At 37.5% G+C, this 7,326-nt stretch overlaps 1 pseudogene; it reads left to right on the top strand.

Annotated features, from left to right (window-relative positions):
* The first annotated feature begins 336 nt into the window (after positions 1 to 336).
* LOC139032704 (olfactory receptor-like protein OLF4) lies at positions 337 to 1,304 on the top strand (annotated as a pseudogene).
* Positions 1,305 to 7,326: the final 6,022 nt, after the last annotated feature.

Below are 7,326 nucleotides of genomic sequence, written 5' to 3' on the forward strand. Positions count from 1 at the left end.
CCACCTGCAATGGCAGTAGCCATTCAAGAGACGTGGGGTCAATCCCTGGGTTGGAAAGAACCCCTGGAGGAGGGCATGGAAACCCACACCAGAATTCTTTCTTGGGAAATCCCAAAGACAATGGAGGCTGCCTTGCTATGGTCATTGGGGTTGCACAGAGTCGGACAAACTGAAGCAGCTAAATATACAAACATATGCTAAAAGAGAACTTATATGTAAATAAAATATTAACACCAACTTGAGGGATAAATAGAAATTGCAGGATTTCAGTTATGTGAATTAGTATGAGTGAAAATTGTCGCTATTTTCCTTTTCCCTGGTAGTCATCTCCACCCCATGGAACCAAGTAACAATACACAAATTTCATGATTTCTTCTTCTGGGGCTTTCAAAGGAAGCAGAACTACAGCCCTTCATATTTGGGCTTTTCCACACCATGTACCTGATCACTGTGTTTGGAAACTTGCTCACCATCTTGGCTGTCAGCTCGGACTCCCACCTCCACACCACCATACACTTCTTCCTCTCTAACCTGTCCTTTGTAGACATCTGTTTCACCTCCACCACTATCCCAAAGATACTGTGGAACATCCAGACAGAGCAAAGGTATCACCTATTAAGGCTGCATCACCCAGATGTATTTTCACCTTCTCTCTGCAGAATTAGATGCCATTCTCCTGACAGTGATGACCTATGATCAGTATGTGGCCATCTGCCACACTTTGCACTACATGGTCAACATGAGCCCCTGCCTCTGTGTATTGCTGATTTTGATATCCTGGGTGTTGATTGCCTTGTTTTCCTTGCTACACAGCTTAATGGTGCTGCGATTGTCCTTCTATCCAGAAATGCAAATCCCCCACTTTTTCTGTGAACTCCGTCAGGTGGTACAACTTTCCAGTTCTGACAACTTTCTTAATAACATAGTGATGCATTTTGCAGCTCTCCTGATGTGTATCGGTCCTTTTGCTGGTATCCTTTACTCTTACTCTAAAATAGTTTCCTGCATATGTAAAATCTCATCAGCTCAAGGGAAATATAAAGCATTTTCTACCTGTGTGTCCCACCTTTTGGTTGTCTCCCTATTTTATTTTACAGCCTTAGGAATTTCCCTTAGCTCTGGTGCCACCCACAGCTCACATTCAAGTAGCCGCCTCAGTGATGTACACTGTGGTCACAACCTTGCTGAACCTCTTCATTTACAGTCTGAGAAATAAAGACATAAAAGAGGCTCTGAAAAGATTCTTTGTGGTGGAAATGTTTATAAAAGGGCCATTTTCCCTTGGGCTGAAGAACTACCCATGATAGGAAGGCTCAAAGCCTCATAGCCGGATATGTGATTCTTTGATCCGTTTGTGATAATAGAAATTGCTTCTTCAATTTATAGCCTAGTATTTCCATTTCTTTGATTTCAACTTCTCTATGCAATTTTAAAAACATCCTTGATTAACTTTGCTGTTCTCTAAATTTTTTCTCTTGTTATTTTTCTACTCTCTCAAACTGATTCAAACCCATGTGTAAAACATATGTAAATTCCTATTTATCTTATGAGGCTTCACACATTTCTTAAGAATAAATTCTTCTGAAATGATGTGCTTTATACTGAATAATTTTTCTTTCTTTTTGCTAAAAGAATAATCATGAATTGTGTTACTTCTATGGAAAAACACTAGGTAAGCAAGCCAATTACATAATTTCATAGGAGAGTAAAATATGAAGCTACAATTTATCACATTTTAGTTCTTCATACCTTGGAGCATCACTACCTTAATTGCTCTTTCAGAAACTGTGGATGTTAACAGATAGTGTATTTCATAAACCGTCATCTGATTTTACTCCCTCACAGCATATTATTCTCTATTTAGCCTAATGTCTACATTCTTTATAGGAGTTACTGGTAAAGATGAGCATCAGATGCATGTCTCTAATTGACATCTATGTGAAACAGAAATTTCAATAAAGACTTTGCTATAATAAGACCTAGAGTCAGAGAAGACCTTAAGTATGATGCAGCAAAAAGTTGTGTCAGATTATATATTTGCAATTGATTTTTTCATGGTGTCCACTTACTTATTGATGTACATGATTTAGTATCTCTGTGTAAAGGGTTTATCATTGGGGTGAAGGATTTTTTGGTATAATTATATCTTTCTGCTTGGAAACTTCCATTGTTGCTTACAAATAAATGACTCCTTCCATTGCTATAGATGAAATATTTACCCCTTACATTTCTGATATAACCAATAAAAGAATAGTGAATGAATAACATGAATATCATATTTATATGATATGCATGGTATATATATCTAATATTATATATATATGCATATATATATATATATATATATATATATATCCAAATTATGACTCACTAGATCTTAAATTCCCATTTAGTCCTGTGATAAACGGGCTTCCCTGATTAGCTCAGTTGGTAAAGAATCTGCCTGCAGTGCAGGAGACTCTTGTTTGATTCCTGGGTCAGGAAGATCCACTGGAGAAGAGATAAGCTACCCACTCCAGTGTTCTTGGGCTTCGCTGGTGGCTCAGCTGGTAAAGAATCCTCCTGCAATGTGGGAGACCTGGGTTCAATCCCTGGCTTGGGAAGATCTCCAGGAGAAGGGAAAGGCTACTAACTCCAGTACTCTGGCCTGGAGAATTCCATGGACTATACAGTCCTTGGGGTCACAAAGATTCAGATATGACTGAGCGGCTTTCACTTTTTCATGTTCCTGTAATAAAGGTACAAATTTCTCACAAATAGGTTTAACCTTTCTTGCTTACCTACAAGGAAATCTAATTGGAATCCCTTTTTAATAAAATTGCATGACATAAACTTGAATAATAGAGAAAACATAAATTCTATTGTGTAGAAAATAGCAACACCACAATTGCCTAGAAAAAAAGCAACACATTATTATAATTCCCCTCAGTTCTGTTCACTTGGATTATTCTATCAGTTAGCTGTTGCTACATAACAAGTCATTCTAAAAGCAATGATTTAGTATAATGTATTTTTTACCTAATGAATTTCTATGACAGGGAATTGATCTGAGTTATGATTGTTTCTTCATGTGTCTACTGTCAGCTGTCAGGCTCTATTTTGTGTTTTAAAGGCTTCTCCAAGATGGTGCATGCAGTTGTAGTGGCCTTCTGTCTTGAACAACATTATGTCAATTCCTTCATTTTATGTAAGTAGGTTAAGTAAGTAAGTCTTAGTCGCTCAGTCGTGCCTGACTCTTTGTGACCCCATGGACTGCAGCCCACCTGGCTCCTCTGTTCATGAGATTTCCCAGGCAAGGATACTGGAATGGGTCACCATTTCCTTCTGCAGGAGATCTTCCCAACCCCAGGATTGAACCCGGGTCTCCTGCACTGCAGGCAGATTCTTTACTTACTGAGCTACAAGGGGAGCCCCATGTAAGTAGGTTAGTCTTTAGTTTATCGTGTACAGTGACTGGATGAGGGTTGAACCATAAAGAAGGCTGAGCACCAAAGAATTGAGGCTATCCAACTGTGGTTCTGGAGAAGACTCTTGAGAGTCCCTTGGTCTGAAAGATCAAACCAGTCAGTCCTACAGGAAATCAACCCCGAATATTCAGTGGAAGGACTGAAGCTGAGGCTGAAGTTCTAATACTTTGGACACCTGACACAAAGAGCCAACTCACTGGAAAAGACCCTGATGTTGGGAAAAATTAAAGGTAAAAGGAGAAGGAGGTGGAAGAGGATGAGATGGTTGGATTTCATCACTGATTCATTGGACATGAACTTGAGCAAGATCTGGGAGATGGTGAAGGACAGGGAAGCCTGGTGTACTGCAGTCCGTAGGGTCACAAAGGGGTTGAAAATCATTTAGCTACTGAACAACAATCTTTAGTTTATAAGTTAAAAAAAAAAACAAACCTGGATTTCTCAAATGTTAATTGCTATATTTAAATTTCACTGTTCCTAACTCCATATATGTCACTTTGCTTTCTTCCCAGTTCAAGGAGCTCTCTCTCATCAATTTTAGTGTGATTCACCTACCTGTGCTTGACATACTACCCATAACAATGCACAGCCAGAAAATTTTAATTCTTAACTAATTCATTAGAGTGTAATCACATATAATAAACTACACATTGTTTAAATATGCAATTTTCTAAATTTCAAAAAACAAGTATATTACATGGTTCCATTTGTGTATAATTTTAAAAGGTCCACGATAAATTCTAATTTCTTTGTCATGTTATTGTTAATAATGGAAATGCCCTGAGCCTCAGTTTTATCTTTCAGAAGGAAATGCGAGATGATCAGTCCTAACTTCACTTGGATGTTGTGAGGAGTTAAAGAAATGTGTAGAAATACTTTGCTGAATCAACAAGCATTGTTCAAGTTTAGGAATATGTATATGTGTATATATGTCTGTATATACACACACATATATAAATATGAAATAAACACATACATGCACATAGATGTGCATGCACCATTTCACTTGTAATTGCACCCACTGTGCTGAAAGACAACATGAGAGAAAGTTGGAAGTTTAGAAGTAAAAGAAATTCGATGCTGGAATAAACATGATTTAGAAAAAAATATAGAAATGCTAACACAAAGATTTAAAGTAGAATGTGTGATCTTAATTTTGATAATGATTTACTTGTTCTATCTTAAATTCCAAATTGCTCATAGTCAGAACCATATTTACATTTAGACAAAGTGAAATTCTCTGTACCAGCTAATGGGGTAAATCTCTCCAGAGTGACTGAAATTTTATCCTGTTTAAGATATGATTTTAACATATAACAACTTTATAAGGAAGTTCAGTGATTGAATCAAAAGCTTAAACTTAGCTCCTAGGAAGAGTATGTGTTAAAATTAATGTGTGTGAATCATTCAGTCATGTCCAATCTCTGGAACTCCATGCACGGTCTTTCCTTGGAATACGCCAGGCAAGTATATAGGAGGAGGGTGCCATTCCTTTCTTCAGGGGGTTACCCCCACCTAGGAATGGATCTGGGTCTCCTGCATTACAGGCAGATCCTTTACCATCTGAGATATAATATGTTAGAAGGAACAGCATATGACTGGACAAATATCTATATTAGATTCCTATTGCTTCATTAATTTTTTTCTTTTTATTTTAATTGGAGGCTAATTACTTTACAATACTGTAGTGGTTTTCACCATACATTGACATGAATCAGCCATGGATGTACATGTGTTCCCCATCCTGAACCCCCCTCTCTCCGCATCCCATCCCTCAGGGTCATCCCAGTGCACCAGCCCTAAGCATCCTGTCTCATGCATCGAACCTGGACTGGTGATCTGTTTCATATAGGACAATATACATGTTTCAATGTTATTCTCTCAGATCATCCCACCCTCGCCTTCTCCCACAGAGTCCAGTAGACTATTCTATACATCTGTGTCTCTTTTGCTGTCTCGCATATAGGGTTATTATTACCATCTTTCTAAATTCCATATATATGCATTAGTATACTGTATTGGTATTTTGATTCCTGGCTTGCTTCACTCTACATAACAGGCTCCAGTTTCATTCACCTCATTGAACTGATTCAAATGCATTTATTTTAATGGCTGAGTAATATTCCATTGTGTATATGAACCATGGCTTTCATATCCATTCATCTGCTGATGGACATCTAGGTTGCTTCCACGTCCTGGCTATTATAAACAGTGCTGCCATGAACATTGGGGTGCACGTGTCTCTTTCAATTCTGGTTTCCTTGGTGTGTATGCCCAGCAGTTGGATTGCTGGGTCATATGGCAGTTCTATTTCCAGTTTTTTAAGGAATCTCCACACTGTTCTCCATAGCGGCTGTACTAGTTTGCATTCCCACTAACAGTGTAAGAGGTTTCCCTTTTCTGCACACCCTCCCCAGCATTTACTGCTTGTAGACTTCTGGATAGCAGCCATTCTGACCAACGTGAGATGGTACCTCATTGTGGTTTTGATTTGCATTTCTCTGATAATGAGTGATTTTGGGCATCTCTTCATGTGTTTGTTAGCCATCTGTATGTCTTCTTTGGAGAAATGTCTGTTTAGATCTTTGGCCCATTTTTTGATTGGGTCATTTATTTTTCTGGAATTGAGCTGCAGGAGTTGCTTGTATATTTTTGAGATTAATCCTTTGTCTGTTGCTTCATTTGCTATTATTTTCTCCCAATCTGAGGGCTGTGTTTTCACCTTATTATAGTTTCCTTTGTTGTGCAAAAGCTTTTAAGTTTAATTAGGTCCCATTTGTTTATTTTTGATTTATTTCCATTACTCTGGGAGGTGGGTCATAGAAGATCTTGCTGTGATTTATGTCAGAGAGTGTTTTGCCTATGTTCTCCTCTAGGAGTTTTATAGTTTCTGGTCTTACGTTTAGATCTTTAATCCATTTTGAGTTTATTTTTGTGTATGGTGTTAGAAAGTGTTCTAGTTTCATTCTTTTACAAGTGTTTGACCAGTTTTCCCAGCACCACTTGTTAAAGAGGTTGTCTTTTTTTCCATTGTATATCCTTGCCTCCTTTGTCAAAGATAAGGTGTCCATAGGTGCGTGGATTTATCTCTGGGCCTTCTATTCTGTTCCATTGATCTATATTTCTGTCTTTGTGCTAGTACCATACTCTCTGATGACTGTAGCTTTGTAGTATAGCCTGAATCAGGCTGTAATATAGCCTGAATCCTGTTCCAGTCTTCTTTGTCAAGATTGCTTTGAGTATTCTAGGTTGGTTTTTATTGTGTGTGTGTTTCCATACAAATTGTGAAGTCATTTGTTCTATTTTTCTGAAAAATACTCTTGGTAGCTTGATAGGGATTGCATTGAATCTATAGATTGCTTTGGCTAGTATACTCGTTTCATTGTATTGATTCTTCCAATCCATGAACATGGTATATTTCTCCATCTATTTGTGTCCTCTCTGATTTCTTTCATCAGTGTTTTATAGTTTTATATATATATATACGTCTTTTGTTTCTTTAGGTAGATTTATTAATATATATTTTATTCTTTTCATTGCAATGATGAATGGAATTGTTTCCTTAATTTCTCTTTCTGTTTTCTCATCATTAGTGTATAGGAATGCAAGGAATTTCTGTGTGCTAATTTTATATCCTGCAACTTTACTGTATTCATCGATTAGCTCTAGTAATTTTCTGGTGAAGTCTTAAGGGTTTTCTACGTAGAGGATCATGCCATCTGCAAATGGTGAGAGTTTTACTTCATCTTTTCCAAACTAGATTCCTTTTATTTATTTTCTTGCTCTGATTGCTGTGGCCCAAACTTCCAAAACTATGTTGAATAATAGTGGTGAGTGGGCACCATTGTCTTGTTCCTGA

Source organism: Odocoileus virginianus, chromosome 3 (genome assembly GCF_023699985.2).
Source record: "Odocoileus virginianus isolate 20LAN1187 ecotype Illinois chromosome 3, Ovbor_1.2, whole genome shotgun sequence".
Lineage (NCBI taxonomy): Eukaryota > Metazoa > Chordata > Mammalia > Artiodactyla > Cervidae > Odocoileus > Odocoileus virginianus.